The sequence below is a fragment of the Denticeps clupeoides genome, unplaced genomic scaffold (assembly GCF_900700375.1).
Source record: "Denticeps clupeoides unplaced genomic scaffold, fDenClu1.1, whole genome shotgun sequence".
Lineage (NCBI taxonomy): Eukaryota > Metazoa > Chordata > Actinopteri > Clupeiformes > Denticipitidae > Denticeps > Denticeps clupeoides.
In genome coordinates, this window is record NW_021630107.1 from 70,413 (window position 1) to 94,104 (window position 23,692).

The 23,692-nt window shown below is 42.5% G+C and overlaps 1 protein-coding gene across 3 annotated transcripts in view; it reads left to right on the forward strand.

Annotated features, from left to right (window-relative positions):
• The window catches only part of LOC114783672 (potassium voltage-gated channel subfamily H member 2-like), a 141,500-nt gene that overhangs the window by 50,262 nt on the left and 67,546 nt on the right, over nt 1-23,692 (forward strand). Inside the window, exon 1 of one of the 3 annotated variants that reach the window (XM_028969188.1) lies at nt 23,294-23,366. The exons of the other annotated variants lie outside the window; for them this stretch is intronic. The gene's annotated coding sequence lies outside the window, so the exon portion shown is untranslated. Of the gene's footprint in view, nt 1-23,293; nt 23,367-23,692 lie in introns of those variants that run through there. 3 annotated transcript variants of the gene reach the window in all.

Below are 23,692 nucleotides of genomic sequence, written 5' to 3' on the forward strand. Positions count from 1 at the left end.
AGACCACAGTATTGCAAATGTTGCAAGTATACAATGAAAACCAATGTGTAAATATTGCAAGCATAACCAAATATTACACTTTTATGTCTTTAACATAAAATGTGTGGAACAGGTAGGGTGAAGGTGTGCAAATGAGTGAAAGTCAATGTATATATATATCTAAAAAATAAAAAGAGATTTTGTGCAAAGAGTAAAAAGAGTAGAGATTTTGTGCAAAGTGAATTTGTGCAAAGAGTCCAGAGTGATTGAAAGTGAAAGTGCTGGAGTGTATTAGAGTTCTATGAAGTGCTGTGGTTGTTGAGAGCTTGGATAACCTGCGGGACAAAGCTCCTCCTCATTCTCTCTGTGTTGGACTTCAGGGAGCGGAAGCGCCTACCTGATCGCAGCAGAGAGAACAGTCCATTGTTGGGGTGGCTGAGGTCTTTCACTATCTTCCTGGCCCTGGTACAACCCCGTTTGCTGTAGATAGATTGAAGGTCAGGGAGCTTGGTACGGATGATTCGTTCGGCTGATCGAACCACCCTCTGTAGGCTCGCCTGTCCTTCATGGTGCTGTTCCCGAACCAGGTTGAGATGTTTCCCGTCAGGATGTTCTCTATGGTGCAGGAGTAGATGTTCCTGAGCACCTTGGAGGGCAGTCTAGAGTCTCTCAGGCGTCTGAGGTGGTAGAGACGCTGCCGGCCTTTTTCACCATGGTGCTGATGTGACAGGACCATGACAGGTCCTGCGTGATGCAGAGAGTGGCTTTTCGCTGTTTTAACTCTCCTTCCACACCTGTAAATGACGCTGTGATTCCGCACTCTCCTTGGTTGGTGTCTAGTTGAAAGTGAAGTGATTCTCATTGTGATAGACAGCACAGCACACAGTGACACAACAAAACGTGTCCTCTACTTTTAACCATCACCATTAGTGAGCAGTGGGCAGCCATGGCAGGCGCCCGGGGAACAGTGTGTGGGGACGGTGCTTTGCTCACTGGCACCTCAATGGCACCTTGGCGGATCGGGAATCGAATCAGAAATCTTCCGATTACTGGGCAGCTTCCTTAACTGCTAGGCCACCACAGCTTAACTGTCACTGCCACCACTGCCACCAATGTTTAACTCTCCGCGGTGAGTTAAACACGCTGTTGTTCTCCAGCTTCGTCTTTTCATTAGAAATGTGCACCGTGGAGAGGATTACTTGAAGTTGCTTTACGAGGTTCAGCCACAAACGTGTTATTGATGTACAGTATCACACGTTTGTAAGAGACTGTAGCTGCTTTTCCGTCCAAAATTCAATCTGGAACCCGTTTTAGAGAATTACCGTTCTCGTGTGGACAATGCCTCAAAACGCTCTTTTTTAAATTCATGATCTTTATCCCTCTGAAGCTCTGACTTTTTGGGTTTTTTCTGTTTCCACACCCTGCTTTGACTGCCTGACAGCTGGAGTAGCAGAAATAACACGACTTGTGCGCACTTCTCCAGTTGCCTTCTGTCTGCCACTGGAGAGAAGTCGGCAAGCGGAGGGTGACGTTGTGTGTGTGCTGCATGTCAGTGTAAAAGGAAAAAAAATATTTGCATGCTAAACAAATCCCGGCGGTGAATCCTGAGGGAAAAGTGACACCCCTCCCGTGTTTGTGTCATCGCCAGTGCAGGGCAAGCAAGGCAATTTTTATTATTTACTGGGGTGAGCTGAGGCCCTGTGGGAAATTATCCGCAGGCTGAGCCGGAGGAACGTGAGGTTGCCGCACGACATGCGCCGTTACCTTTCACCTTAATGCCAATTCCCAGGTCTCATATAGGAGCTGTTCTCTGGCTTACTTTCGAATGCTTAAGGCTTAGCCGTCACTGAGTGGGCTCAGCCCGTCCTCCCCCCGCGTACCTAAAAGCGTCTGACTCTCACGTCCGTCACCTCAACCCGGAGAGGCAGATGTCCTTCAGAGTCCGATCTCTGCCCTCGCGGTTCACCTCCAGCTAAATGAACCGCCGTCGGAGCACGGCACTTCCTGCGTGGAGCGCCGGTAATTGCTGGCCATCAGAGCGGAGGCGCGCCGCTCACGTCAGCGCAGTCACAAGTTCTTCTGCTCTGTTTATTCCCCTCTGCCAGCTCCCCTCATGTCTTCAGTGGACACTGCAATATGACAATTTGCCATGGTGTGTTTATGACACTGGCCGGGTTTAATGCGCCGTCCTCCTCTGCTACCTTTAAAGGTTTTGGACCCTAGAGAGGCTTCGTTTAGATTAATCCAGTTACATAATTCCACATAACCTTCCTTGTTCATTGCTTTTCTGCAATGTCATGTTAGATTCTTCACTCCAGTGCATGTATAGGTACTAGACTCTGGTATGTTTACTCAAGTTAAAGTAAAAAAAAGGTAAAAACAGTCATCCTGAAACAAAATGTATCCCTTGCAAAGGGACGTCATGTCATGTTAATACAACCCTTTAGGAGCAGAAGCTTGAATGAATTTGGAGTATTAAGCAGAGTGCATGTACATAATGGAGATGCCTCCGTTATACACGCTAACACTTGTGTGTCTTGACATCGGGGTGGTGCATAATATCATGAAATATACTAATAAAAAAGTAGCCTAATGATTGGAAACACCACTCAGATTAAATGAAGATAAAATAACAAGCCTGGTTTAAAAAAATATAAAGAGAAGAAAGTTGATTTTACCAAGTAGGCGGAAAATAAATAGTTTCAATGTTATAAAGGTATCATTATTTTATTTTATTCCAAACAAATTGAATGTAATAAAAAAAAAACAATAAAGAAAAAAATCTTAATTAATCAGTAAAATAGAATTTGTGCTGATCTGAAAAGGAGTTGGAGGAAGTAAATCTCTAGTCCAGTCCTAGGCCTGTTCTACACTTAATGCCTGTATTATATTTCCATTGTGTCTTAAATCTCCGCACTGGCAGCAGGACTTCTAACTTCCATCGTAACCGTCATCACCATAAACAGTCTAAGAGTTACTTCTCGTCTGAGTCCTGCAGTTATAGGTTTGTAGTCGTAAAACTCCCAAAATGCTTTGGGATAGTATGAACCCCCCCAACCCACTACCTTCACATTTAAAATTGACTCCTCTATCATGTGGGTGGCTAATAGCATCATTTCTGCGGTGGGCCGGTTTGCTGTTACCAGTCCGGCTCCCTCCGGGCCCTTCCACACGCAATCTGGTTCCTCGCAGCTTTCATAACCGGACCCTTATTTTCTTTCCTCCCTGGCCCTCAAACTTGTTTTAGATTCTATTTCCTAGGTTTTTTTTTTCTTTATGTGCTCAAACCTCTGCCATTTGTCTCTGGTTTTGTGACTCCTCGGATAAACAGACGTCGCTGTTCTTTATTTGATGTTTACATTCTTTTATTGTCTCCTGTCTCTCCTGACTTACTACCTACTTACTCCTCATTCGATTTCTTTTTGTCTGCCTTCCTTTATTTCTTGCATTGTGCGATTGCATTTTCTGATTGAGTTTCCCTTTCTTGGCAGAAGGAAATATTGCTCTTCTTCTTCGACTTTTAGTGTAAGCCGCATGTAAGGAAGTGTCCACTCCCCTGCACTCGAATGTCCGGCCTGCTTTATGTAACTGTTCCACGCCAGGACCAAGGTGACCCTCTCTGCAGCTGGGATTCTCCTGCTCCTGCTGCCAGTCACATTCTGATCACCCCGTTGAAGCCTTGCTGGAGGGCGGTAGGATGCGCTTCCTGGTCATGAGAGGGCGCGATGTTGACTGTGGAACGTAAACACGGGTCCCGGACCCTCCTGTCACCCTGGGAGGTCCCTCCCACTGACATATGTTTACATTTCCTGCGTTGGTGAGGCAGAGGGCTTCTGGTGCGGAGTCACAGGCAGGGATCTGGGCCAGGACATTCCATATGTGCGTTAACCAAGGGTGATGGTTAAAAGCAGAGGACACATTTCATTGTTTCACTGTGTGCTGTGCTGCAGTGTTTCACAATCTCTTCATTTTCACTTCGTTTGCTAGCTGTATTGGAGAGAACTTCCCAGTCAGTCCTCCATTTTTTTGACACATGGAAGATGAACTTCAATGAAGGTTAATATAGAAAGAGGAGGAGCCTGTATGCATGACTGACACACACCGTGTGACATATCCCCATCCTGTCGATATGTCACACACACTTTTCCTTTATTTCCCTCCGTTCTCTACACTCCTAATACCCAGGGTATGTCAGTGGACATCAGAGACGTGACCACACCCACTACCACACAACAACATGCAGACAATCAGCGTTTTCATGTGTATTATGGTGCATGCGACGTTGCTGTACATGCCATAGCACTATGAAAATGTGCTCAAGAGTGTCAAATGAAGGTTGCTGGCAAGTCATCTTCAGTTTGGACCCGTGTCCAGGAAACTCTGTGGCTCTTCGGGTGTCCATCTCCGGTTAAACAGACTCGTAGAGTTGGTTCCAGAGCTGGAGCGCGAGCCAAAGCCGTACCCCGGGAAGGTGAAGGGCCGTCTTTATCGGCGTCTCCAGGGGGTTGCAGTCATTCACCGAGCAACTCTGTGATTTAATTGTGCTTTCTGGATGACTGGCTTTCTCCTTCATCCCCCTGCTCAGCACTTCCTCCCCGTACTCATACGGACAAAGACGGGCGAGGAAGTGAGTGAGTGATGGAGAGGGAGAGAAAGGGTGGGTGGGGATGGCGAGGGAGGAAGACTGAATGTGCAAAAGACACAGCTGCTGAAAGAATCTCATTGTTTACCTATACATCAAGTGTAACTGGGACGCCATTTTTTTTCTCCTTCTTCTTCTTTTGCTTGATAAAACATCCTGTTCCCTACAGTAATTGCCCACACCACTCGCAAAACCCTGCCCTGTCCTTCGCTACATCTTCCCCGAATGTCTTGCATGATGAATTTGACATTCAATTATCTGTTGCCTGGTGTTCTCAGGGACAGGCCCTTAATTTCGCCTCAATTAAACCCACCCGGTGCTTATTAGCTAGCTTTGGACATGGTGCTAGCATGTGCCGGGGCTATCTCATCTAATTATGCCCCGGCCTTTTTAGCGCTCTATGTTTTCATTCTCGCGGCGTACGCCTGTATTCCCCGCTGCAAGACCCCCACTACCTTTATTATGCAAATGAACAAGTTAAATAGCAACTCAACTTTGTCTTCAAAAGTAATTGCGAATCAATTATGGAGCGATACGGTCTGAATAAATGTGGTTGAGACATTTAAGCGACATTGAAACTTTTAACAAATGCATAGAAACAGATTGAATATTTTTACTGCATGAAAATGCAACAAAGCAAAAATTCTATTAACAAACAGTGAAAATGGAGATGCTGAGGAGCAACTTCCTTCCATTATCTAACAGACATCCCAAAGCCTGCATCCTTTTGGCCAGGCCTAATGGACTTAATTCGATGATGCGGAGAAATGTAGAAATGTAACTGTAATTAATTAGACATTGGAAACTTTCCACTTTCCCTTTTCTCCATTTTCTCTTCTCTAAGCAGGATGTGCGCACTAAGTTCAGTGTTAAGTGCACCGCCGTCCATTTCCTTTGCAACGGGGGAAAAACAGGCAGCCATTTGAAGTTCCCTGTAATTTACTCTGGTCATTAGTGAAGTTGATGGGGCAGAAGTTTTGTCATTTGTTTACAGCTGTGCTAATCTTTTTTGCCATTTCAAATGATGCCGCTCGCTGAAAGTGCATTATGTCTGATGCGCAGATGCATTTGGACCGTCGCTGATATCCTTACAAAGAAGGCGCGTCTGCAGTTAGAGATTTCATTAACATTACATTTAATTTATTTAATTTTTCATTCCTTTGCCAATCGAATAAAGCAGAATATCCATTCATATGGACATTATGGGATGAGCGTCCCGAGATACAGCTGCCTGGGATGAGAATAGGATTTTCCAGAATTTTCCTGGAAAGGGGTGTGACCACCAAGTACTTTATTAAAGAACTTTACTGATTGAAATTGCACACCGGTAGAATTAATTAAGGGCTGGTGCTGGAGATGCAATTATGTAATCATGCACAATTTATTCTTAATAACAGTAATAACTATCGTAATAACAGTATTAACTATATTGATTAACATATACATATGTGTGTGTGTAATAGTTGGTGTTTTAGTTGTTTAGAATTAATGAATTTATCTGTAGATATGAAGGTTAATTTAGGACAGTGTACATCACTGTCGATTTGTTGTGACCATTGTTTTCTCCTGGTAATCAGGGTCAGTTTCCAGTTGAAAATGATCACTCAGGCCTGTCATTCATTTTTTATTACCATTCTTTTAAGCATTATGATGTAAATGGCCTCTTTGCCCTTTATTTGTAGTTTATTCAGTTCAGAGCTGCTCACTCCTGGTTGAGATTAGCATGCTGCTGGTTTGCGCGTACCCAAGGGAGCTCTGAGGCTGCAATGCCTGCCGGAGAGCATCATGCGAGTAATAACTTGGTATTTATCAAAAGTAAAAACCCTCGTGACATTCTTCTGCTGGAGTTCGCTCTGATGGCTGGGCGTGCTACGTGCTAATCGCCAGAGGAGAAGGTGATATGTGGGGTAAATAATTGGTTGAGGGGGGCGTGGAGTAAACATTCATTAACACTGGTTATCATTGATCAAGCCGAGGTGGAGCACGGCTCTTGGGAACCTCGGGGCCACATCTGTGTCTGAGGCTTTTTAAGAGGACATTGCCAGACTTAGACTGTGGCAGGGGAAACGCCTATTTATAGGCCAGCTACGCTCAGAGGAGTTTCCTCATTTTCATCTTTCATGTTAATTTTTTAAAAATGTATTTATTCCTTGTGTACAATTAATCCTTTAATTTTCTTTGTTTTTTGACATGACTTTTTCAAAACCATTATTTTTGCATTTTTACTTTGGGTGGTGGTCATATACCAATATTTAAAACGTTATTTTCGCACGCATGTGTGTGTGTGTGTGTGTGTGTGTGTGTATATATAATAAAACAGGACGAGTTACATAAATGACATTTCAGATCCATCTCGTTTGATGCGTTCAAGGGGACGCTGGGATTTTGAGAGCATAATACCTCTGCCATTGCACTTCAGCAAGTTCCACACTTTGTTGTGGATGAGCCATTTTCCAGCTTTCGAGCAGCAAATAGGAGAGGATTAGGGAAAGGGCACTGGAAAAAAAAAAAAAAAAACTAATGCTGCAGTCGGCGTTGCAGTTCAGGTTACCCGGCGTCCACCAGCATGTCCGTCTGTCTGTGTATACAGGCAGGAGAGAGTGACTGATGACCCAGGCCAGCTGTCACCTAGGCTAATGGAGGCCGCCTCAGATTGGCAGGTGCCTGTGCGCACGTCAGACTGGCTGATGGACGGGGCGAGCTTGCTTACCACGCTGACGGGTGGCACAGCTCGAACCAAGACCACCATGTTATGCACAGATGAGGAGGGCACCGTAGCCGGTTTGCCCGTCGGGGTATGAATAATTTAGAGAAAATCATTCCACCCTGCAATGAAAACTGGCATTGACTCAAGAGTCTTGAATAGATTAAGTGTCCTGTCTTCTGTTGTCTTGTCTGTCCAGTAATGTCACATGAGCAGGATACTGTACACCATCGCAGTCTTTTCACATCTGAATACTCCAGTTTTAAGTAATAGGACTGCATGATGTAGGAATTATTAGTACCTTATAAATTATATAGTGCAATTTATGATAAAACTACCAGGTTGTGTGTCTGTTATCAATCAGAATCTGGCAACATGTCTCATAACCCAGATCATAGTTTTTACCGCCTGTATTCATTTGTTGTGTAATGTGTGAATGACCTTCTTCTAGATTTCCATGCTTCTGTTTATCATTTATATGTTGTCAGAGGGTTTGGATGCAGCACAAAAACTAATGAAGGATTCTAATAAAGTCATTTAAGACCATGGATTATTTTATCTGAATTTCCTTATGAAAGTGTGCTGATGTCCAGCGATGTAAAGTATGATTATGGGTATGGGTTGTTGTGTATTTTAAGAACTGCCCAGATATGCCCCAGTGCCCCACATCTCTCATCCCTTGAAAGTTATTCTTCCTCTGCCTCAGGCCTAAAGCTCTAAGGTGCTAGAGGATTATGGTGACCTCCCCAGATGTCACCGTGTCTGAAGAAAGGGACCGTTGATGTCTCTCTGAGTCAGGCACCTTGACAGAATGATGGTCGAGCAGGGGGGGTGCCATACGGGGAGGCGGCCATGTCTGTTTTAATTCACTTTCGTCCTCTCCACGTGGCCTTCTGCCACAAGCAGACCTGCGTTGACATCCCATATTTTGAGTGAGAGGCCGCAGTAATAGGACACGGGCCCAGGAATGAGATGCCGTAATGTTGGTTGAGGAGGAGACCTGTAACCTAAGAATAAAGGACAAACGAGAAACTCATCTTAATTCCTAGACTCAGTGATAGTGAGTCAATGTCTTACTCATATCTAACAGTTGTGACAATTTTGTGGCAATTTAAGTTCAATTAAAGCAAGACCAACATAAAGGGGGTGTGACTCTCACTTGTCACAGTTCAGTTATGATTCTGACAGATTCGACCACAAATAATTTAATTATGTTTCCAATTGATACAAAGTCCCGGATTTTTCCCGGATTTATCCAATTGATACAAAGTCCCATTCTTTAACAGCTTCTTTTAACATTATATACAAAATTTTAACATGCAAATATTGTTTTGAATTCAATAGAAAATGTTCTGACAATTCCTTAGGTTTGCCACTGGAATTCAGGAACAGAGTTAGGTGGACAAAAGTGTGATGATGTATGTTAAATAACACTGTTAAAAATGTTAAGATAAGATAAGTGAAAGTGAAGTGGTTGTGATACACTGCAGCACAGCACACGGTGACACAACAAAATGTGTCCTCGTTGGTGAACAGTGGGCAGATATGACAGGTGCCCGGGGAGAAGTTTGTGGGGACGGTGCTTTGATCAATGGGACCTCAGTGCCACCTTGGCAGCTCGGGATTCGAACCGGCAACCGTCTGATTAGGGGGCCACTTCCTTAACCACGAGGCCACCACTGCCCCAGATAACATAAATAAGATAAGATATTTATTAGTCCCACAAGTGGGAAATTTTCACGGCAGAAAGTGAACAGTACAAACAATAGCAAAGACAATACGGCGACTGTATAATATAAAATGTTCAATATACATATACTCTTTAATATAGTGTTGGATGCCATGAGCCATTTTGACTTTGCTCAGTTGTTTGTAAGGTTGAAATCTGGTGATATTTTTCATACTCATGAACCCATCAGTGACACACATGAAATGTGATGGAGGCGTCATCATGATCAACTTGGAAGATAAAATAGGATAAAATCCCTTTGTTCACCTGCCTGTATGCCTTTAAACTGAAATTAAGCTTGGAAGAGTGTAAACGTTGAGCAACTTCTCCATGTCCCTTGGACGGCCTCCCCAGTGACACAGTGCCCTCGGTGAGGGCAGAAAGGCCTTGACTCTGCTTGTTAACAAGGCATAGCATTTCTCCGGGCCAGAGTTCCCCACCCGCCGACCTGCCTCGTGCTGAGCCACGGGCCTCGTTCACCCGGATAAACAAGCTCGTAATGAAGCCGCCTTCCGCGTGCCGTTATTTTTTACAAGGCCCCGATTTAGTGGCCCTGGCTCACGGCCAGATCCTGGTCGACGGTGCAAGTCCCTGATGACTGCCGCCCACCGTTGCAGAGCATACCCCTGATGGGCCTGATGCTCTACATAAATCATCCATCAGGTGGGATGAGCTGGTGTCGTCCCCGGGGCTCACGTCACATGGACATTAGAGGAGAAATCAGGATGCCGTGACAACTGGGAATAAAAGATGCCAACCATGCCTTAGGTGTTCATCGAGTTGTGCAACTCTGTCTGGTGAACTTCTACAGTGGCCATTGTCACAAGGCGGTTAATTCCAAATCAAAGACTGCTTCAAATGTTGTCCGGAAATATTTCAGCTTCCTTTCAGGTCCATTAAGAATCTACCAATGTCTCCAAATTAATAATTCATTGTTTCATTTAAAAACACCAAGAGGATGCAGAGCCCAGTTTAAGCCAATGTAGGCCACACACACCAAAACTAAATTGTAACGAAAAATCTTGAAAATGTATGAAAAATATTATTTCGTTTTTGCAGTGACGCATCTGGCCCCTGAATGGAGGCACACCTTCAACATGAAAAAGAACCTGAACAAGAATGTTTTCACCTGTTATGGATTTTAAAGCAGGAATTCAGGTAATTGATGAGGGGATGGATTTGATTTGATCCTTTGATAGGTCATTGTTTGCCAGCAAAGAGTTAAACTTACAGGTCACTTGCAGGAAGTAAAAGTTATTTACAGCTATAACAGTTTGTAATAGGGTTTGGTTCAGGGTTTAATTATTGGATTTCAAGAGGCTTTCTATGTGACTTATTTTCCTATTTTCCTATCTTCCTATGTGATTACATGGGATTTATTTGTCCAAATAAAGTCATTCCAAAGTAGTACCTTTTCAGCAGTTCATTGAATGTAATAAATTCCTCTGTCCTCGTCATTTTCACTTCTATAAACTGCTGATGAATGTTAATGTCAGGCAAACATCCAAGCCTTATCTGTGTATTTTCTCATCTGTCTGCATATTACAGCTTCTGTGGGTCAGTGCTGAGCCAAACCAGCCTTCATTAAAAGCACTGCAACAGCCCCGGCTCATTAGGCTTAACGAGCGGCTATAACTCATCCTCAACGACCGGCGAGCCCCTCAATCCGGTGCAACAGGGTTCATTTCTGCGTTGCCCACAGAGCGCACAGCGGCCGGGCTCCAGGGAGGGGCAGGGAAGGCCAATTTTTGGTGGGATGATTAAGCAGACTCGGGCTTCTGAACTCGCCGCTTTATTTGCGCCACGCCTACTAGATCTGCATTTAGCCGCCCAGACTGGAGCAGACGTGCCAGCGGAGCTGCTCGGATTCCGCTTTCACAGAACCTGGGGTCGGCAGAGGCCAGACGCCAAGCTGTACCCCGGCTTGAAGGAAAACAGACGTGCCCGCACCTAACCGCACATTAAAGTGTCACTACGCTCAGCGCAGCTGACTTAGCTGACTTATTTGTACGTGGGAGTGCCGGTCGAGTCCGGTTATTTATGTCCGCGTGCGAGTGCGCATGTGAGTATTGTGTTGAAGCGCATGCAGCATAGTCGTGATGGCATCTTCCCAGGCTCGCTCTTTGCCCACATTGCAGTGGCAAAGGCAGCAACTGCTGTTGCCGAGAGACGACTCCCAAGCAAACAGAAGGAAAGGTGTCATTGATCACGGGGAGATGTCACCGTAGCCCTGCATGCACGACAGAGAGCAGTGTTGCCGTGTCACAGCGAATGCACCCGTCCCACATTTATCAGCGTGAAAACAGACATTACTCACCGAGGTCTGTGGACTTGTGTCCCTCTCGACTCTGCCTACAGGCTATTTTGCTTTTCTGTTTTGTCATGAAATCGTGCACCTCAGTAAAAAGGTGATTAGATCATTCCTTGTTGTCTGCTAGGATACCAGGATGTTGGGCTTGCTTGCTGGTGTAAGTCAGGGCGTCTGCAGGATCTGTAAAATATACCTGCACTTGTTAATGCATCAATTGAGCTCATATCATTTTAGATCAAAATGTTTCGTATTCATGTATGTATTTATGTAAATCCTGATGATGCCTTTGACCATACACTAGTGAACAAGCCCTACGTTTAGGATGTGGTGTTATGCTTAGCCCCAGTTGGACAATACAGCCTGACAGCGTCACTGCTGGCATTTGAGTTGAAAATTTTGGTGTGTTCTTTGCTTATTGACTCAGTGTTGATACTTGGGTTCAATCACAAGCAACCCAATGCTATAGTTCAATCCAAATGTGACTCAAAAACGTTAAGTTTATAGGAGTTCCCCTTTAAAAGGCTGAAAAGGACCTTTGTCATTTAATTAAATTCATAAGGAGACAGTCAATTTGAAAAGGAAAGGAAGACGGAAGCCGGTTAAAAGAACAAAGGGCGGTTGTCCCTCTCCACAAAACAGACAGATAATTTGCTGCTCTCAGGACCCTCAACGTGGTTCCAGGAGAGCCTGGCCAATTCAAAATGGTTCCTCATATCTAACCAATCCACACTGGGATGCGATTTATAATTGTTCTGCTAATTCGTCAAGATGTTGTAAGTTGCAAGTCAAGCAATTTTTTTTAGGAAGAGCACTCATTAGTTTTAATGAACTCCGGCATTGTGTCAGAAACAGAAAAGCAATTTGGTGCTGCTTAATCAGGTTCATCAAGGCGCCAAAGATCCTCCCCCCCCATCTCCTGCTGTTTAATCAGGAAGGGAGGAGGGATGAATAAGCCGTTCTGATATCATAATCACTTGATTCAATTAAAGATGAAAGGCCCTGCAAAAACACTCTTACGATTAACTAAGCTTAGTCTCGCATAATTTGAGTGGACACGTTGACAAATGCCGAGAAATTTTGTTGCCTTGGAAACAGGCTAATTTTAATAGAATTTTTAAGGGACCGAGACAGAGATTTGCAGACTGATAGTTGGGAATGCAGAATAAGGCGAGTTCTGAGGGGACTTACACTCAACTTCTTTGTTTGCTCCATGCAGTCGCAGTCTGTCTCCTTGAGTTCATCTCTCTCTCAGATTTTGCTGTTCTCAAAAGACATTTAGCATACACCACCGATTCTCCGGAAGCCTGGTGGCGTCTGAAGGCCGGAGTTCTGAGAAAGACTTGCTGACATCGGCCTGTCAGTTATTTTTAGCCCAACTATACCATCTCAGGAGGCAAACACTGCACTTTTTTGAGAACATAAGGTACCACTTGCATCTGCTTGTGTTGTTGGTTAGTCTGTCTCAAGGTTCAGTCATCCTCTGGTTGTAATGTTATGCAGGCCGCTTCACACTTGTAATGGATCTTGTGTGCCAAGTGAACTCTGGTCACCAGGGATTCCAGTCAAGGTAGGTAACTAAGCAGGTAAAACTGGTTGGAGAGAATTCAATCAATAGTGTTGGTCAGCTGTGTTTCATTTGATAGTTTAGGTTGGATGAGTGGTTGCTAAAGAAATTGAAGGTTGGTCTTTTTGGTTAATTTGGACGTGTTATATTGATTGGCTAGATTTGGCTAGATTGAAATGGTATTTTGTGACAATTACAGTCTTTCTGTCAGGACAGCCTTTTAAGGTATCCAGATTGCTGGTGACCAAGGATTCATTCTTGCTATAGCATTTAGCCATGAACTAAAATCTTATCTAGATGTTATCACATCTGGTTGTCCTTATAAGGGTGTTACATTTCCTTAAATGTCATTTCTTCTTCAACAAAATATGTTCTTGGTCTTTACAACTCAATCTCAACACAACACAACCATCCTGAAAAATTCATCAGGCTGTGTGTTGGCTCAATGAATCTTGAACCATTGTGTCCCTGAACAAGTCCCTTAACCCCGAGTGTCTCTAGGGGTCTCCCTGTAACTACTGTTATCATTTTAATACTTATCCTCTTCATGATAAAAGTGTTTCATGATAAAAGTGTGTTTTTGAATAAATTGTGAAATGTCACTTGTTATGTTTATCCACTATTATGTTCAGTCTTTCCATTAAGTGTATTTATTAGGGACTGTACTGTTTTCTGTACTGGCAATAGTCGGAAATGTTTTTGGCAAGGCTTCTGATTCTTCAAGGGAAATTGGCATATCCCAGTTGAATAATCCGATTGCTTTCCAACAACTAATTGGGCACTTAGAGTTTAGATTAAGCAGCATGTAGATCTCCTAAAGAGACTCCAATGCCTTCCACCCATTTTATGAGGGTCTTCGTTCCTAAATGTACATCTGAATTTGCCCCCCCCCCCCCCCCCCCCTCTCTCTCTCTCTCGCTCTCTCTCTGTGTCTTCAGTGTGGTTGTGCATGGGGGCTTTTGTCAACCGAGCTGTCCAGCATGGCTATTTGTCAAACCGGAGCATATTATAATAGCCAACTCCTGCTGTCCTGCACCGGCACACACACATGACACACACTGCTGTAACAATACTGTCTTGTCCTGCGAAATCCCTTCAGTGAATTACAGGATAGATGAGGCCCAGGACTGTGCGTACGCCCGTTTTTATCTCTGTAACACACACCCAAACACATCCCCTACTCTGCTTGAGAGCAATAACTAATATAGCTATAACCAATACTCAATATATTTAATTCTAAACACTATACTATACACACACACACACACACACACACACACACATAATGACAAGTAAATGTATGGCATTGTTTTAAAAGTGGCACTAGGCATAGAACAATTTGAGAAACATGGGGCTTTTTTGCTATTCCAACGTCGCCAACATCACCAGGAATTACACAAATAACAAATGATTTACAAGTAAAACTACTTGGTAGTTATACGTACCTTGAAGAAGTGAAACCAGCTAACCAGCTAGCTAACTAGCTAATTATTTCTGTCCCCAGAACACGATGGTTAACCTCTGATGTTGCCCTAGCAGACTAAATCTGTGCTTAGCTTTCAAAACAGTGCTCATTTTCGTACTGGGTTACAGCTAGTTTTAGTTTAGTAGAAGAGTCTGGCTGCTGAACTGGCCTCACTGTATTCCAGACTCTTCACCAACTGATAAAATGTGTTGATGAAACGAAAGCTATGACATGATTAGAATGTGCGTTTATGGGATAATAACATTCTTCACATTCTGGTTTTTGGTTACATTTTTTTCACATTATTGGCCCCTTTCTTGACTTTTACCCACAGTCATAACATATTTTATTGCAATTTCTAATATGGAAGCCAAATTGAGGGATGACCGTGTTCACCCCACAACTCGTGAGTTGTCAGTAGGGCCCAGCGAAATGTGTAGCCGCCACGGGGGATTAACGTCAGGAGCCCGCAGTATCTGAGTAACGCTACCAAACCCAGTGTGTGGTCCCTGGCTTCGGATCGTTAGGAAGCGGCAGATAAGTGCTGGTGTAATCGGACTTAATTAGCCCCCGGACAGGATGCCGGCCATTCACTTAGAGGACATCTCGCATCCAAAAGGAAGCACAAATCAAGGGGCGGTGGTGGCGGTGCACTGAGTGGCCGAAAATCTCCGAGAAATTTCCTGCGACGAGACGATTCGGGGGGCGGGGCTCTAGAGAAGGATATCTCCCCTGATGGGCGTTATTTCATTATCTGGATCCGACAGAAACACTCAAAACAACTAATGCAGGAAGAAGTTTCAGTCGCCATTCACATTAAAATATTATTCTTGCTCAGTTCATTTCCAACATGAAATCAATGTTTATGTTGATGTTGATTTTAATATATATACGTGTGTGTGTATAAAACTGTATATATTTAGTTTTATTAATTCCATATTTGGTTTGCTACATAGGTAACGATAACAATATGTTTCTTATATGCTTGCTTTATAATAGGATCATGTAGACAGATATGTTTTTGATATGAGATTCTGAATTGTTTTATCTTGCCTGAAGTGTGGTGGCGTGATAACCAGAGCTTTGCTGCATGTCACGACTATGACACACACTCACACATTGTGTGCCTTTGCAGCCATGCATGAACATAAATTTAAATAATAATAATCTTCAGTTGTGATGAATCTGAAAAAGCACGGCACCGTGAAATGTTGCCACGCATCTGAGTTTATTTAATCACTTCTTAAAGAGGCATCCATCATGTCGCTCCTTATTATTTCTGTGCCGTTCACAGACTGTGGTTGTATATATTATGTACACTTGGTTTTGTCAGGAGCTTTCGATCTGCTGGACTTGAGTTGTGTGTTAAACCTGTTGTGTGTTTATGTGTCCGTGTTGTGTGATACCTGTCTAGATAGATGGACAGATTTATTGTGCTTATGAAGGTAAGCATGGGAAGGTGAAAGTTCATGTTAGGATCAAGCCAGACTCTGTGAAAGATGAACTTTCTATTGATCCTCTTTGACCTTGGAGACGTAAACTGGGGATTAAACGCAGAGTGAAAATGCACTTGATTGAACGACACTCTACTCATTAAGAATCTTAATGGAGAGAGTTAGATGGAAAAAGTAAAGGAGGGTGGGACAGAGAAAGTTTGCTACAAATGACAAATCTTCAAATTGCTTTTGGCTACTTAGGTGTTGGTTAAGATAGGTTAAAGGTTAGATAATTAGTAATTTGTGATAACCATTAGTCTGTTGTCAAAATTCTCAGATACTAATCGATACAAAAATTCTGTATCGATTTTGATGTCAAGTACAGCAATTTTCAACTGTCATTGCAGTGGTCTGCCCCTCCCACGGCTACCTGGAGCATCCAAGTTTACAAGAGAGACACTATTTTAACATGGCAGCGGGCGAAAGCAGCACCAGGGTTCATTCTAAATCACCACGCTTGCTAGAAAATGTAGAAAGCGGGAGGAGCACTGTCCGGATATCAGATCAGAAAGTGAAAGTGATTGTCATTGTGAAACACTGCAGCACAGCACTCTGCTTTTAACCATCACCCTTGGTGAGCAGTGGGCAGCCATGACACAGCCGGGGAGCCTGGGGAGCAGTGTGTGGGGACGGTGCTTTTCCTCAGTGGCACCTTGGTTGATCAGGAATCAAACTGGCAACCTTCTGATTGCAGGGCTGCTTCCTTAACCGCTAGGCCACCACTGCCCCATTGTCACTATCAAAGCAAGCAGCAAGACAAATTTAGCAAAACATCTGAAAGACCATCCCTTCAAATTATATGTGGAGTTTCGAAGAGGGGAGTAAAGCTGTTGTTCAAATGTAATAGGAATCATTTAATTGCCTCTGTCAAGCAATACAGTCGAAGTAAGTTAACCATAAGAATGGCTGTGTCTTTGCTTCTCTCCACATTTTACATGTAATTGCTCAATGCACATTGATATATATATGTTTTTTGCGTCATGTTTTTTTTTTGCTTAACTCAAAAACATAAAATATTACTTATTACTCATTTATTTATGTAGCCATGAATTGATTAATTCATTCATTTTGATCTACGCTTCAATTATTTATTTATTTATTTATTACTTGATTTAAATCTGTACCGAGAAATCTGCCCAAGTCGAAGGGATTTCTTTCACCTGCGGTATTTGCTGACTGCTCCCTTCTTTACCTCGTGACAACATCTTTGAGCATTTTTTTCATCAGTCTACATTATGTGTGCGCACACTGACTGGCATTCTGCCACAAGTCTGGCCAGCAGACAGCTGGTGCCCAAATTCACAACATTGCCTCCCTCTTTCAGTTGGCACGGCCCCTCAACCAGATCAGCATGGCATCCAGCACCCATTTTACAGCCACCAAATAAGTGTTCTCCTCTCGCTCTTCACTGATACACACACTCCTCAAGCAGCAATTGCACTCATTAGTATGTAGTTTATTCATTACAGCATGTACTGTGACAATAAGGACAGTGGCCACAATAAATATATCACAATGATCATTTTATTACCACTTTAAAAAATTATAATAACAATGCTAAAAACATATGTTTTCATTTATGGTAAGATTATAGTTAATTAAAGAAAATATATAAAAATATACAACAGCAAATAGTAATACAAATAATAAAAACAATATAATTAACAACAACTATAATATACTTATTCATTATTATTGCTGCTATTTTTCTTATTATTATTGTATAAATAGTAAAAGCTGCAGTAGTAGTAGTAGTAAAATAAGTAGTGGTGGTGTTAATTGTTCTTATAATTAATTGTAATCCTCCTAAAACCTGCTGTACAGCATTTCAGATGGGTATAGGCTGTAGCAGTAATACTACTAGTAGTAATAGTAGTATTAGTATTACTACGGGCTGTAGTATAACTATTATTAGTAGTACTAGTATTAGTAGTGATGGTGATGTTCATTGTGATCCTCACAGAAATCTGCTGTTACATCATTTTTACAGCATTTCAGATGGATACAAGCTGTAGTATAACCATTATTAGTAGTACTAGTACTATGATTAGTAGTGATATTGATGTTCATTGTGATCCTCCCAGAAACCTGCTGTTACAGCGTTTCAGATGGATACGGACTGTAGTGTAACTATTATTAGTAAAACTCGTACTAGTATTAGTAGTGATGGTGATGTTCATTGTGATCCTCCCAGAAACCTACTGTTACAGCGTTTCAGATGGATACGGACTGTAGTGTAACTATTATTAGTAAAACTCGTACTAGTATTAGTAGTGATGGTGATGTTCATTGTGATCCTCCCAGAAACCTGCTGTTACAGCGTTTCAGATGGATACGGACTGTAGTGTAACTATTATTAGTAAAACTCGTACTAGTATTAGTAGTGATATTGATGTTCATTGTGATCCTCCCAGAAACCTGCTGTTACAGCGTTTCAGATGGATACGGACTGTAGTGTAACTATTATTAGTAAAACTCGTACTAGTATTAGTAGTGATGGTGATGTTCATTGTGATCCTCCCAGAAACCTACTGTTACAGTGTTTCAGATGGATACGGACTGTAGTGTAACTATTATTAGTTGTACTTGTACTATGATTAGTAGTGATATTGATGTTCATTGTGATCCTCCCAGAAACCTGCTGTTACAGCATTTCAGATGGATACGGGCTGTAGTGTAACTATTATTAGTAGTACTAGTACTAGTATTAGTAGTGATGGTGATGTTACAGTGTTTCAGATGGATACCGGCTGTAGTGTATCTATTATTAGTACGAGTATTGTCAGGATTGCCTAAAACTGGGCTCCACACCTGACTCCAATCCTGACGCCCCATAAATGCCGGAAGTTTCCGCCCCTTCTAGGTCTCCGGCATTTTCGTGAACTCAGACATGAGCTTGACTTCAGTGGGTGAATGTATGTGTTTTCAGTTCTGGCAATCGCCACATGCCTGCGGGCAAGTTTACGTTCGTTATTGTAGTTAAATTGTTTTTGGCCATCGCGCCGCTGTTTATTTGTAATTATTGTTTATTTGTTAATAAAACCCCCTTCACAACATGTCAAACCTCTGCGCTTCCTTCCCCCGTAAGCCCGTAGTCGTGACAAGTATTAGTAGTGATGGTGATGTTCATTGTGATCCTCCCAGAAACCTGCTGTTACAGAGTTTCAGATGGGTGCAAGCTGGAGCGTGGACCAGTCCTGTCCTCTAGTGGTGGATTTTTTCACTTCACTTCTGTCATCTTGTGGAGGCAGGTGGCCATTTAAGTGTGGGGTTTCTGTTCTGTGGTCCTTCCAGCTTGGCGTGTTTTCAGGTAAGAGGTTTGTGTCTACATTTACAAGCATTAAGAATGTTCCAGATGGCTGGGCATTGCTTCCTTCTCATCAGCCTCAAAAAATTCAGAATGGAAATAATGTTGGAAAAACAGCTGCCTTATGACCTTTCACAACACAGCATCAGTGGCAAATGTAGCACAGGCCACTACTTATTTTACTACTACTACATCTGTCAATATCACTCAGTTTTTTCACTTTAATACTATTTAACACTGTCATCCACCCTGACGGGTGCCACCGCAACCCGATAATCAAGTTTATACACATCACCTCTCACATTACATTTCAAGGAGATGTTATCACAATGTGCTATATAAGATGTAGTGCATTTCAAGTTCACTGCATATTTGTCTAATAGTCTCCATGGAGACCTTGGTAGTGGGCATGTTTCTGTGATGTCTTCATCAGAGGTCACGTTTGTTATTACTACTGACAGAACTACTGATAGGAATGTAGAGAACAGAGAAGCATGTACAGTATTTATCAAGCTTTATCCAGAACACCTTACAATCAGTAGTGACAGGGACAGTCCCCATGGAGACATTCAAGGTTAAGTGTCTTGTTCAGGGACACAATGGTAGTAAATGGGGTTTGAACCTGTGACCTTGTGCTCTTCTGGATCAGATTTCCCTACCAGCCTAGAGAAATAGGACTAGACAAACTGTTAAAGAAAGGAGATGGGCACTTTTTAAGGAATGACGTCAATGAACTTTAAAATACTGTAAGATAAGACATCCTTTATTAGTCCCACAAGGGGTGACTTTACATAGTCTCGGCAGAAAGTATACAGTACAAGATGAGATTAGAAAAAAAATAAACAGCATACAAAAAAAAAGTTCACCATACAAATGAGTGTATGACTGAATAAGGATGAGTGTATTAAAAATGTAGGTTTATATATATAAATATATTTATGTACATCTGTATACATAGAATATGTTTATGTGTACATATATAAGGTTTTATATATATATATATATATGTGTGTGTGTGTGTGTGTGTGTGTGTGTGTGTGTGTGTGTGTTACTTGCGTGCGTGCGTGCGTGCATGCGTGCGTGTCTGTGTGTGTGTATTGGAAACGGTCTACTGGATGTGTGTGTTAGTCTATGCATGTGTGGTCAGCTGATGTAGAGCCTGACAGCGGTTGGAAGGAGACTGAAGGAGCTCCTCAGTGCTGTCAGGGTCTCCTGCATGGGGTGGGAGATGTTGTCCAACAGGGATGACCATAGTATTTCAAGCAGCATCTGCAGCATCACATGTGGTTGCTGTTGTTAGATATTAAGAAGAGGGACTTTCTTCATAATGTTTCCAGACCATTCTGATATCTCACACACAATCAATCTGCTGTTACAATGCAACAAACATTTCCTAGCCAAGTATCTGGGCATCAGTCTTGGTGGGCAGGGGGCTTGTGAATGATCTTCGTAACCTTTGGAAACGTCAGGCTGGCAGAACTATAATTCAGCATGATGAACACAACATTGCTGGAGATGGATGGCGGCAGAGTGGCTCTCATTCACCACGCTCAGCCATCCCTGGTGTTTAGTACGTGACATGGAGTCGGCATCAGCAGAAAAGCGTAGTTTATGCTCGGTTCATGAAACATCAGCTAATCACTGTTTATAGTTAATTCCTGAGTTGATGAACTGCTAGAATCTTATTAGTAAAGTTGATACAGAAATTCCAACTGTGGTCTGTAAAGGTCATGCAGTTACCAGCAGGATCCACAAGATGGCGGTGTTAACTGGGAATTGTGCAGCTCCTTTACTTTACTGTTGAGTCAACGTGGGCGGGGAGAACTATTGGAGATGTTAAATAACTGGATCTCCACAAGGCCATTTAAGGCATTTAAGGGTCTATGGCAAACCAAACCAGGCCCAGCTCCAGAACGTGCTGCTTGAAGGATTTTCATTTGTGTGTAATACAGTTGGTTTGACAATTCCTTATCTGGTTCATTTGCAGTAGTTTGTAGATGGCCCCTTAGTCCTTTTCCACTTTTAACATGCAGTTTAGTGCAGATTCATTAATAATCAGCCATTTTCACGTTTGGTTACGGCCCTGGATGTGGTGTAAAATTGCATCGTGTCATTCGGACCCGTTTTGTTACCTCCATAATCCCCCTTGTAAACACACCTACAGCTCTAGATGCTTCTTCTCATGATGGACATTCATCATCTCCAGTCTGTATGTTCTTAGCAACGTATATTATGGGAGTCATTGCTTTTGCTGGGCCGGAGAAAGGGATGCTTCCCTCCGTGTAATCCGTAGTCTTGCAACTATATTTCTAGGATTATTTCCTTTGATTTCGGGGATTTCTAGGATTATTTCCTTTGAGCAGGGAGGGCAGCTGTGTGGTCACATCATGTTACACGAATCTGGGTTTACACCTTCTGCACATCCACTGCATTCTTGGTAAGATTTAATTAAATTCCTCGTGGTAATCTGTCCCACTGTCCCTCTTTTTTTGTTCCATCCGGTCCCCCGGCTCATCCCATACTCGCCTCCACATTTTGCAGCATTTACCAGACGCCCTTATCCAGAGTGACTTACAATCAGTAGTTACAGGGACAGTCCCCCCCTGGAGCAACTTAGGGTTAAGTGTCTTGCTCAGGGACACAATGGTAGTAAGTGGGATTTGAACCCGGGTCTTCTGGTTCATAGGCGAGTGTGTTACCCACTAGGCTACTTCCACCCCAGATAATAAATAGTTGAAATTCACACATGATCCGGGTTATGGTGAGCCATCACATGGCCCAGAAATGATGACATTATACTTGAATTCAGACTTTTCTCAATTTTATTTATCAGAATGTCTTTATTTTAAACCAGTGTGATAATGTCAAAAAGCGAATATATGTTTTGTATTCATTTAATTGCAAGAATAGTAGAAGCAGATTCTTTTTTCACTCTTAGTAAGTAAGGATGCTACAGCTGGCCCTGGAAATGGTTCTAATAGAGGATCCTGTAAATTGTGGCTGGTTCTTCTCTCAATGTTTTGTGCGCATAGGCAAAAATTTAAATTGTTATTTGTAATTCCATTCAGGCACAAATGCATGGAACCACACACTCACACACACACATACACATGCTGATTTAGCACAGCAGTCGAGACCAGCTCTGATCTTGTTGTGCTGTCTGAAGTCTGATTTTGGGAATTATGGGTATCTCTGAAACAGCGGCTCATCCAATCCAGTGAAATCTTGACACACACGTGTACACGAGTGTCTTTTCACCCCCCCCCCCCCCCCCCCCCCCCCCCAAACGCAGCAAATGACCTCCCTCTTTGTACGGGATTGGCGATGCGGCCTGTATCTTCGAGTGGATTAGTCTTTTTAAGTGGAGTGGAAGGGAGGCAGAAAAAAAGAAACGTAATGAATTGGAGTCAAATCCGCTTCCGCCGTTGATGTTTAATCCCTCGTGTGCAGCGTGGCGGAGAGGGACAGAGACGAAGAGATGCTCCCAGGATTATAATTTCTTTTATCTCACTGAACCTGTCAACAAGTTTGTATTTATTTATTTATTTATTTATTTATTTATTTATTTATTTATTTATTTATTTATTTATGCTTGCTCCAGAAATGTTTCTTATTTTTTTAACTGACAACTCTCCAGAGTTGTAAAGAATTTTTCAGAATATTAAAAGTACGTTATGAGAAAGCTTGACCTTGCATTAATAATTTTTAAAATAATGAAAGAGATTTCAACTGCAGTAGGTCTATATCTAAAGTAATTGCATTTCAATGCAAAAAACAAGTTTAATTTTAAACCAGTATTTTAAATGGCAAACACTGGGTGTAAATTGGACATAAATCATTTTGCATCATTTAATAAAAAATTAGAATGTTGTTAATTTTGTGTTAAGGTGTTGTTGTTCAGGATGCCATTCATTTTATTTCACGGTACAAATATGAATGAATGCACAAGACCAGCTTACATACACACACACACACTCAGTCAGAGCCAGATGGTGTGAAAGGACCTGTAATCTGTGTGTCACTCTGCCTGGTGCGCCCTCAACTGGGATTACGTACTGGTCCAATCCCCCATGTCCACCCACGCCACTCTGTCTGCCCCAGGACGGCAGTGACTGGCAGCTCGGCAATTTTTTGTCAGTAGTCGCTGCTCCGTTTGTCCCCTTCGTCAGGTAAGGGAGAGTGGTGGGGGTGATGATGGTGGAAAAGGGATGACTTTAATTTTGTATCCGTATGTGTGTGTACATTATAAAATGCATGTATATTAATCATTTATGATCTGAAGATTATTAAATGAACAGTCAGCGGTGAACAGTCAGCGGTGATTTTTTTTTTTTTTTTAACGAACAGATTTTTGTTGTAAATAATGTGTTCATGTGTTGGTCCAGTGCTTACGTGAGGTTTTTTTTGTAGATGTACAGATGTGCGGTGTCCAGGGTCCTACTAAGAGGGTATTTGTATGCTTTACGAGGATGGAACTGGCACGGCCATTAGTATT